The sequence below is a fragment of the Tachypleus tridentatus genome, chromosome 9 (assembly GCF_004210375.1).
Source record: "Tachypleus tridentatus isolate NWPU-2018 chromosome 9, ASM421037v1, whole genome shotgun sequence".
Lineage (NCBI taxonomy): Eukaryota > Metazoa > Arthropoda > Merostomata > Xiphosura > Limulidae > Tachypleus > Tachypleus tridentatus.
This window is the reverse complement of record NC_134833.1, coordinates 121418870-121429440: the sequence shown is the minus strand read 5'-3', so window position 1 is coordinate 121429440 and position 10571 is coordinate 121418870. Positions and strand designations below refer to the sequence as shown.

At 36.2% G+C, this 10571-nt stretch overlaps 1 protein-coding gene across 3 annotated transcripts in view; it reads left to right on the top strand.

Annotated features, from left to right (window-relative positions):
- LOC143226221 (2',5'-phosphodiesterase 12) overlaps positions 1-10571 on the top strand; it is a 48609-nt gene that overhangs the window by 19268 nt on the left and 18770 nt on the right. Inside the window, exon 1 of one of the 3 annotated variants that reach the window (XM_076456958.1) lies at positions 9855-9986. The exons of 1 other annotated variant lie outside the window; for it this stretch is intronic. The gene's annotated coding sequence lies outside the window, so the exon portion shown is untranslated. One more of the 3 variants, XM_076456960.1, reaches the window with a different exon arrangement.

The window sequence follows — 10571 nt, the reverse complement described above, 5'->3', positions numbered from 1 at the left end:
TTTATTGTGTTATACATTTTAAATTACGTTAACGTCACATAGTAATATAAATATGGACATGTAATCACGGAGCAACTCGAATATATATTGGAAACAACTACAACAGATTTATAGTTCAGTTTTTAACAGTGTTGTGCAGCAATGATTGGCTCATCCTCAGTTGTGCAACAACCAAAACGCTTCTTTTCCTGACACTGACTTTGGAGATTCAGGAACAAATACCAGTTCTTCTTCCATTGCTGGAGTGTTTGATATGACATTCCCGTATGTCTCCTCCTAAACTATTACCAATATAAACTATAACAAATAATCTCTGAATTTATTTGAAGAAGTACATCATACCAAACTGTTAGGTGAATTAAAAATCTGTATAATACTAGCTCATTTGATAATATTCCAGCTTCAGAATAGAGTGTGTGTGTTTTTTTTCTTATAACAAAGCTACATTGAGCTATCTGCTAAGCTTACCGAGGGGAATCGAACCCCTGATTTTAGGGTCGCGAGTCCGTCGACTTACCGCTGTACGAGCGGGGGACAGAATAGACTGCATTATCCATTTTAGTTTCCCTTCATTTTATCAATGTTAGAAATCTATTTTACGTTTGGTATCTTACCGCTTTTAGACTTTCACACCCCAAGTCTACTGAAGGAAAAAAGTTAGAGAGATATTGACAAAGGATAAATACTGCTACTTGATGCCACCGAACATAAAAAAAAAAGTTTCTTGACCAGTAGTAAGAATTTTCAGCACTACAAATAAATATATTTAAAGAAGAATACGAAGAATGTACATAACATTTTGTATAATTTCAATAACCTACATACATTATATACTGTATGACTTTTAGATTTGACCTGCCATTACATCACCGACCTTGGCAATCTTCAAACGATATTCTGTGTTTCATACATTACTGAAGAATAAATTCTGATGATATAAAATATTGTGTTATCTTCGATTTTAATGAAAGAAATTTTTCCCCTAACACAAAATACTTACTTCCACCCCTGCTCCCCCAAGTGGCACAACGGTATGTCTGCGTATTTAGAACGCTAAAAACCGAGTTTCGATACCCGTGGTAGGCAGAGCACAGGTAACCTTTTGTGTAGTTTTGTGCTTAACTACAAGCAAACAAAACTTCCTTTCCTTGGATATTAGAATCACCGTTCTTGAAACTACTAACAGCAGCTGTTGGTTACGTCAGAAGTATAATTCAGTATTGTAGAGAATAATGTTTCATACGTTTACTTTTTACAATCTCATTAACGACTGTTAGCGTGTGTGTTTTTCTTAAAGCAAAGCCTTATGGGGCTATCTGCTGAGTCCACCGAGGGAAATCGAACCCCTTATTTTAGTGTTGTAAATCCGTAGACTTACCGCTGTACTAGCGGGAAGCCTTTTTGAGAGCAGCTGTGTGACCTCTTTCTGAACTTGCTCAAATAACGACTTGCTTCGTTGTTACAAAATAGCTAATGCGCTCATTCTTTAAGGAATCAAAACTAACATCAATTACACTTAAACAAAAACTCACTACCAAGGTATTTTAATCTGTATATTAATAGTTTCGTGAAAAAATTAATTTCTCCATGTCAACAACATAAAAAAACATATGCTCGTGAGAAACACATAAGTCAGGACTACTTAGGGTAAGATGTCATAAGGTTGTTTGTTTGGTTTTTTTTCCTTGCCTATATGTAAACAGTTCCACTTATCCTCTCCTGTTAAATGTACCACTTAATCTCAACATAACTTTGAGCTATGCCAGTTACTGTAAAATTAATTTTCGACTACATGAGGCATTCCATATGTAAACTGATTCTCTCGTGGGATTTTTGTTTATTAAATTATGGCCGAACGTTTTAACGTCAAGCTCCACAATAGGTGATCTGCTCTCTGTCCGTCGCGATAATCGAACCCCAGATTTTAGTGTTGTAAATCCATAAAGTTACTGCCAATCTATAAAAGAACTGTCACGAATAAAATATTCATTAGTAATCTACATATTCTTGTTCCCAAATGATCTACAAGAAAAGCAGAACACTTCTTTTAGTTTTAAAGAATACACCATCCACGAAAGTGACATCTTCCATATCTTTATTTTTTGAGAATATTTACACTCTGGAAATCGTCTTCCAGACAGATTTTGGAGAATTGCAAAAATAACCCTTTTTAACTGCGATCTCCTATACTTTATAGCCATATGTTAGAAGGTCCGATATCTTGTTGTTATTTTACGATATAGAAATTATTGTTTGCGACTTTTGATCAACTCATTATTTACAGTTTCTTGTGACGTTATAGTGAGAATCAACAGTTTATCAAGTACACCTTTTTTGCTGGTTTTGGGCGTTGAAGTCGGCTATATTTAGGTAATAAAAATGCAAGTACTCTCAAGTGACTACCAAAGGTATATCAGTAGTTTGTTTGTTTTTGGAATTTCGCACAAAGCTACTCGAGGGCTATCTGTGCTAGCCGTCCCTAATTTAGCAGTGTAAGATTAGAGGGAAGGCAGCTAGTCATCACCACCCACCGCCAACTCTTGGGCTACTCTTTTACCAACGAATAGTGGGATTGACCGTCACATTATAACGCCCCCACGGCTGAAAGGGCAAGCATGTTTGGCGCGACCGGGATGCGAACCCGCGACCCTCAGATTACGAGTCGCACGCCTTAACACGCTTGGCCATGCCGGGCCATATCAGTAGTAAAAACAAAACCATTGTAATGTAACAAATATCAAAGATGAGTCAACGTCTTTATATCAATAATAAACCAAAGGTCAGTACTAGCAAGTGTTATACCAATGGTATATATCAATATATTATGATCAGTACCAAACAATACACCAGTATCATGAGATTGTTACCAAATATATTCCAGTATTTTCTTGGCAATGGTAAACAGTAGATCAGGATTTTCAATGTAGTTTTAATATAACAATCAGAATAAAATTGTTGTTTAAACTACCAAATGCATATCAATATTTATGCTTGGAATTTTTTGGCAAAACCCCCCATTATAAAGAATTGGCTAGTACGAGTGGTAATAAATCCAGCACGGCTTTATTTCTAGTAAAAAGTATTTTGGTTCGATTTTAATGAAAAAGTTGATCCTGCTCTGGCACCAATAGACCATCTAAAATGGGGACAAAATAATATGTTCTTCATATAAAATCAGAGAATTTGATTTTTTTTTCATCCATCGAACTAACAAATCATTTGTGCGGTACCGAATTTGTTTTAACCATCTATCTGACCATCTTATGTTTCTTTTCTTTGTACCTAGTTATTTCTATTTTGTGTCATCTTAAGTCAGTTCGACTATTTTTATTTGGTTTGTTTAGAATTTCGCGAAAAACTACACGATGCCTACCTGCACCAGTCGTCCCTCATTTAGCAGTGAGAATGTGTGTTTTTCTTATAACAAAGCCACATCGGGCTGTCTGCTGAGCCCACTGAGGGGAATCGAATCCCTGATGTTAGCGTTGTAAATCCGTAGACTTAACGCTGTACTAGCGGGGAGCAGCAGGGAGAAGGCAGCTAGTCATTACCACCCACTCTTGGACTACTCTTTGATCAATGAATAATAGGTTTGTTTGTTTGTTTAGAATTAAGCACAAAGCTACACAGAGGGCTATTTGTGCTCTGCCCACGATGGGTATCGAAACCGGTTTCTAGTGGTGTGAGTCCGCAGACATACCGCTGTGCTACTGGGGGGTTAGTAGGATTGACCGGTATGTATGGTGAGCAGAGGATTCGAACCCGTGACCCTCAGATTGTGAGGCGAACGCCCTAACCACCTTGTTTTTTAAATAATTTAAAACAAAGTTACACAATGGGTTATCTGTGCCCTGCCTACCACGCGTATCGATACCGAGTTTCTAGGGTTATAAAGTTCAAAAGTCTTGGGTGAAAGGCATATCCATGACATTCAAGCCCCGGTGCCTTCTACCCACCTAATATCATAAGTGTCTCATCATTTAGGGTCTGCCCTAATATCAGTAGCATCAGGATTAGGATGTAATTGCCCTTTAAAAGTTGTACATCACGTTAAGAAAATGCATGGTTCCAATCTCAGCAATTGCGAAAAGTCGAAAAAGCATATATAGATTTTTCTTTTTTAGTTTACGTTATATAGGATAACTTTTGATGTATCAAAAGTTCAGCTAATTACGTAAGGTTTAATGTAAGGCTGATCAAGTTACGATCAAAACTTTTCTAAGAACAAGGTCATTAAGACAAGTATAGTGTTCAGGCTACATGTTATAGAATCAGTAAACTCATTCCTATACTGGAAGAACGCATGTGTAACTGTAATTCATTTGTTCTTTTCAGTCACTGATGTTTGAATCAACTGACCATTCTAACTGCTGGTGAATTAGTTAATCCAAATCCATCAGAGCAAGCATACCATTCCCCCCTCCGATATTTTCTCATCATACTCCATACAGACTGTCAGATATGTACTCCTATCATCGGCACGGCATGGCCTAGCGCGTTAAGGCGTGCGCTTCGTAATCTGAGGGTCGCGGGTTCGCGCCCGAGTCGCGCCAAACATGCTCGCCCTCCCAGCCGTGGGGGCGTTATAATGTGACGGTCAATCCCACTATTCGTTGGTCAAAGAGTAGCCCAAGAGTTGGCGGTGGGTGGTGATGACTAGCTGCCTTCCCTCTAGTCTTACACTGCTAAATTAGGGACGGCTAGCACAGATAACCCTTGTATAGCTTTGCGCGAAATTCTAAAACAAACTCCTGTCATCTTTTTCTAATCAGCTGACTCAAGACCATGAAACACAATGCTTATAGAATCTGTATGAGTCTACTTTTGGTGTAAAATTATTGAACAACTGTCTATTTTCAGCAAAACGCTAAAACATTCAGAGCAAGAGATTTATTCGTAAAGTGAAAGGGGTAATTAGGGAAAAAAAAGAAGAGAGTTGTTGTGACGAAGCTGGGTTATATTTCCAGGTGCCCTTAATAAGGTGACGGGGTAAACAAAAAATTGGGAGTTTAATTAAACTGCAAATAGAGGTTGTAAAAAAAGGATAAGGAAACGAGGCTACAGATATTGTAGTTTATCAAGGTGAAGCTTTATGGTGTGAGGCTTAGAACAAGTGTACCTCTTGGCTCTATTTTATCTGTACACTTTTTTTATGCTTGCGACTGAAACAGGTGAAGAGGTCGAGCTTTCTTTTCGAGTTTAACAAATATTGTAAAACCAGTCTGAACTTAGGTTTAAAAACAACCAATGAAAATTATTTGACGAAAAGTTCGAAACAAGAGAAGCACGCATATCTCATTATGTTGCGATGATCAAGGGCCTGTTTAAATGAAGAAATTCGATATTTTTAAAGATATGAACAATTAAAAATGGGTTTAATTAAATGATGTGCAACGGGTTATCTTGTTTTAGAGATTATTTATGAGCTTTACAGTTCGAACAATAATTAGATCTTGTCTTGTATAGTAACGGTTGATGATTTTCCAATGAGTTTATGGCAATGCAAGACTCGTGACTCACTCTCACATGTTTCCCGCTGGTACATCGGTAAGTTTACGGATTTAAAATACTAAACTCAGGGGTTCGATTCTCCTCGGTAGACTCAGCAGATAACCCATTGTGGCTTTGATATAAAAACACACACATATAAATAAATTGAGACTTCTTAAGTAAGTACTCATTACATTGTTCCATATGTTTGTGGTTTAGTTATTACTAGTCTCCTCTGTATTAAGTGAGAGCTGCCTCAGAATTAGTGATATACAGGTTAAGCTTGTTGGCATTCTCAAAACGAGTATGCACATCTCATGAAAACTGTAACTCACAATTCACCTTGTTCAGCCATTGACATACGAAATACGACCAGTGCTGCAGGTTCATAACATACCCTAGCCCTGTAATTCTTTTATTGTGAAATCCCTTTTGATGAACAGTATTTCACACATCGTTTGATACACAAATTTGTGTGCATCAACTCTTACAGATCCCAGCCATTCTACAAATTTCTGTGGACATTTTATTACATTTCTTTTGAATGGAAAATAATAAATTATGACATTGCATCCAATGAAATTATAATAATTAGATATGTTAAATTCACTTGGAACTTTACGTTTTTACAAATATTAAGAACCTTAAAAAAAAAGAAGAAGAGCCGACTATCTCTTAGTTGTACAGCATACCATCATAACCACGGGCACATTTATCTATTGGTTAGATCAAGTCCATGGGGTCATAATAGTTAACAATAATGAGAGTCTCGTTTATTTTGTTAATTGGACCAAGAGTAAGACGTAGATCACTCATCCTGGCATGGAATAGTTAATCATCTTAATCATAGTTCACAGACGTAACAAGCATGCGTCTGATAGTTTGCACTATCTGTTTAGACAAAGCATCTGACTAAACATGTTATGGTAATGCCACATTTTCATCCAAACCAACATGATGTTTCAGTGAACGAGAAAGGAGGGCTAGAAATCAAAGCATGAAAATACACTTACTTTTGAGTACATAGATGAGATTCCTTGGTCATAACGTTAAAAACAAAACAGATTCTCCATAGATCCTGTGAAAGTTGCAATGGTCATATGTTGTTTATAATCTGTGACTGAACAAGAAATCTGCAGTTTGTATTATTGATACTCATGGTCAATTTTTCCAACATTGTTGCAGTGTTACCTACTCTGATAAAAGCCAAAATGCATTTTAGCTGAAATAAAAACTAGCCATGCATTTGAGTCCCTAAAGTGTGCTTTAGTAGAAGGTGTAATATTTTGATAATTTAGATGAAAGTTCCATTCCTGCTGGATAATTATGTCAGCAATAATGTAATAGAAGAGATACATCGGCAGGTAGTAGGACAGTGTGAAACATATCGTTGTATAGCTTAGACATGTTGGTGACTCATGAATGCAGATACTGCAGAACAAAGAAAATATTTGTGAAGCATTTATGACGCTACTTGCTTATGAGAAAATTTCTTATTTGTATGGGTCATATGTCATTGAAAAAGGATTACTGCATATTGAATCACAATGTCACAAGGGCACGACTTTTTAATACATTATTATATGTGTTCGCATCATGGAAATAGGGATGGATTTTCCTGTCAGATGATGAGAGCTTGTTCATTTGTTAAATATTTTGGTTTTGAGCACGGTAGGAATGAAAGTCATTGCAGGAACAGTAATAGTATCAAATCATACATTATTTGATAGAAATATCGGTAGATAGCCATATGATAGCTCCAATTATTGTCTAATACGCTGTTGATAAGGATAAATTTAACTACTAAATTAGCAGTTAGAATTTAATATCTTTATTCCAAATCAATGACTGACATTACTTAGTTTCTGAGCTATTAAATAGTGTTTACAATAAACTACGTTTACTACATCATGTTGTGACAGCTTGATTATTATAAAGTTAGAACAGTTAAATTATCACAGTTTTAACAGAACTGAAAAGGTGTTTTGATTGCTTTTTAAGTAGAGTTTCATTGAAAGAAAGTAACAAGACATTAAGTGATAGCTACTCAGTTATTCACGTATGGACTTAGGCTATAGTTTTGACATTTAATGATTAAAATGTACTTTTAGCTTAGATTATCTAGAACTTTACAAGTTTCACTCAGAAATTTGAATGAAAAGGGAAAATAACCCAACATTTTCAATTCTAATTAAATCCTAACTTTTTGTGTACAAGTTCAAATTATTAACACTTCTAGCTATCTTTTCCATTCAACTAGTCATCAGTTGTTTGTTTGTCCGTCTAAAGTTATTTCCAAAATCACATAAAATCTTTCAGGAACTAAGGTCAAATGGAAGCAGAATAAATATCATGTAGGTCATACTTCACCAACATGATTGAGATTATTTACTCCTTCTGTGACAATTTAAGTCATTAGGTCAATCACCACAACAAACATGAACATAATTGCCAAGAAGTTTTAACAAAAGCTTATTCATGCAAAGTTTCAAATCACGGCGTTAATAAGTATCCAGTTGTAATACAACTATCAAAGTCCCTCAATCACCACTGCCATACTTAGAAAGCAAATGGACTGAACAGTTAGTCAAAATACCTTTGTCTAGATCTAATTACAACTAGTGCATATCTTCTAAAGTTGTTTGAAATGTAAATAAGGGCAAAACTAATATGTAGTTCATGAAAATGTAGCTAATGTTTATTTCAAAAATAATATTTTAAAATCTATGAATGTCACTGAAAGGATTTTAAGTACTTATTTAATTTCTTAATTAAGATAAATATGAATCGAAACATCTGTAATAATTTGCCTAAAAGCTTTTAGGCAATATACTTATATCGTCTGTAGATATTTCAAACCAAAGTTGTTATTCGTATTATTTAAAACAGCACCCACCGGTTCAATACACCGAAAAGACGTTCAGACTATCAGATTTACTAATTTATTATGAATTAATAATTATACGGATTACAAAGTATTTTATTATCATGAAATTATATTTTCATTTAACAATAAAGTGGCTCGGCATGGCCAGGTGGATAAAGCACTCGACTTGTAATCTGAGGGTCGCGGGTTCAAATCCCAGTCACACCAAACATGCTCGCCCTTTCAGCTGTGGGTGCGTTATAATGTGACGATCAATCCCCACTATTCGTTGGTAAAAGAGTAGCCCAAGAGTTGGCGGTGGGTAGTGATAACTAGTAGCTCTCTCTCTAGTCTTACGCTGCTAAATTAGGGACTGCTAGCGCAGATAGCACTCGTGTAGCTTTGCGCAAAGTTCAAAACAAATCAAATCAACGTACTGACGTAAAAGATGAGAAAAGAGTATGAACAGAGATGGAAATTCGCAGTCATTGGCCGATCTGAAGAACTATTTCAACCGAAACGTTGCCCCTTTCATTCTGATGTCTGTTACATTTAGACTGTCTTTGTCTTTTGAAGAAACCAAAATTTCATAGCGCACTTTACGTACACCGTCATCCCATATAAACCGTAAAATATAACGTTTAATTGTTAGGTAGACCCTGTTTTCCATCAGCAGGTCCATTAGATAGTATCCAATAATACTGAAAGCTAACAATTTTGTTTATTTGGTTTGAATTTCGTGCAAAGCTACTCGAGGGCTATCTGTGTTAGCTGTCAGTGTAAGACTAGAGGGAAGGCAGCTAGTCATCACCACCCACCGTCAACTCTCGGGCTACTCTTTTACCAACGAATGGTGGGATTGACCATCACATTATAACGCCTCCACGGCTGAAAGGGCGACCATGTTTGGTACGACGGGAATTCGAACCTGCGCACATCGGATTATGAGTCGAGTGCCTTATCCACGTGGCCATGCTGGCCCAAGCTAACAAGTTCACAACAATGACTTTTCCTTTCAGCTACAAACTTCAGTATCTACAAGAAATCGACACGCGTGTTATCCTGTGATAGAATGCGTCTCATTTCATATAATGCATTTCTGCAATATTCGAATGAAATTGAACACTCAACAATTTTTAGAGGGCTATTTCTAACGATCAGTCTACCCATCTGTAATTTCTGGTTACCAGCTAATGAACCCAGTCACATACCTTTACTTTTTACATAATTTACTCGACCACACTATCAGATGCCCGTTCGTAATCATTACACATTTCTTGGATAGCAATAAGAGAGCGTCTGACATTGTTATGTGTGTATCATTGGCATGCATGTATACCAGTGACGTCGAGCAGAGATTATTACATTTCAAGGAGCTACTTTTAATTTGTTGGTAACGTACTAAGGCTTCTCTGAAAGGTTTCGCACACAGAACATACAGTAATGCTAACAACGGGTATCCCTATCGAATTGCTTTAGAAAGCTCTCAGGTATGTCATTGTGTTACCGAGGAGCAGATATGTTGGTAAGATTAAACTCGTATTATTTCATAACACTACATTTTGACACACAATGTCGCTGCTGTGCATGTAAAGTGATGCAGAATTGCAACAGAGCGGAGGAGCCTAAGGTAGGTAAAACCACTTTTTGAGTACATTATTAAATTTTAAATTTGTGTAATGCTAAGAAATGGGGCGTAAACCTGTGTTGCAACACCTGTATCACCGGCTCTATATTTTCTTGGCTGCCAAATATTGGCTCCATAAATATATTAACAGTACATACTATATAATGCTGTATTACTAATTTAATATTTGTGGAAAAAAATTATATTCTAGGGGTCGGCGTTTCAGTTTCATTTTGTGAGTGTTTTTTTCACCATTTTAATTAGTTTTTTTTTTTTTGGAAAAGTGTAAGCACGCTGATATCAGTAGTAATATTAATACTACTATGATTATAAATATAATAATACTAAAACTTCAAGCATCATCAAGAAAAACTTAAAGCAGTACTATTAGTATTACTGTGTAGAATTAGTACTACTATTGCTTGTTAGTGTTAGCACTAGCAGTGCTATAGTGTAATAATACTATAGGATGTTCGGAAAGTCACTGTGCACTTACATATTTAGTAACAGACATGTTTCAATATAAAATACAGGAGGTAAACAATGTTGAAAGTGACCCCCGTTGGCATCAAAACAGGCCTGGATCCT